Raw genomic sequence first — 789 nt, 5'->3', positions numbered from 1 at the left:
CACTACCACCACCACCATCATTATTACCATCACCACCACCACCAAGACCACCACTACCACCACCGCCACCAAGACCACCACCACCAAGATCACCACTACCACCACCACCATCATTATTACCATCACCACCACTACAACCACCACCACCACCACTATCATCGATTCTTCCATCATCACCCTCACGACGAAATCCACCACGCCCCTACTTCACCTCTACCATCACCTACACCCCCATTACTACCACCCTACAACCACTTCCCCTACTGTCGCCAATACTACGAGCGACACCGCCAACTTCACGACGAAATTTGTCTGTCACCCCATCAATACCACTATTTATACCACCACCACCGATATCAACACAATCGTGACCATATCCGTTACCGTCATCACCATCGATACCTCCGCCAACACTATCATGACCGCATCCACCATCGTCATCATCATCAGCATCGTCAACGTCATCTCCGATACTAGCACCAAATCTTGCTTACTGCAAATAACGGCATCAATAGCGTCATCAAAGCCACTACTACAACCCCCACCACCACAACCACCACCAATACTACGACTAGTTACCGATCGCCAACAATGCTACCACCGATGCCAGGCTATCTTCAACAATACCAACACCACTAATAGAACCATCGCCACCACTACCACTAGGGACACCAACGCCATCTCATTGCGACCGATACTCATCATACTGACATAACCACAAATGCACGACCGAGCCCCAGCACCACTTCCACCATGTACCCCACCGCTACGCCCCACCACCACCTCCAC

At 51.1% G+C, this 789-nt stretch overlaps 1 protein-coding gene across 1 annotated transcript in view; it reads right to left on the bottom strand.

Annotated features, from left to right (window-relative positions):
• LOC128249315 (GATA zinc finger domain-containing protein 14-like) overlaps nt 1–789 on the bottom strand; it is a gene marked incomplete at both ends in the record, with an annotated part of 282969 nt that overhangs the window by 131479 nt on the left and 150701 nt on the right. The window lies entirely within an intron of this gene.

This window comes from Octopus bimaculoides, chromosome 13 (genome assembly GCF_001194135.2).
Source record: "Octopus bimaculoides isolate UCB-OBI-ISO-001 chromosome 13, ASM119413v2, whole genome shotgun sequence".
In the NCBI taxonomy this organism is placed as follows: domain Eukaryota; kingdom Metazoa; phylum Mollusca; class Cephalopoda; order Octopoda; family Octopodidae; genus Octopus; species Octopus bimaculoides.
Note: the sequence above shows the minus strand (reverse complement) of the source record. Positions and strands in the feature narration are given on the sequence as shown.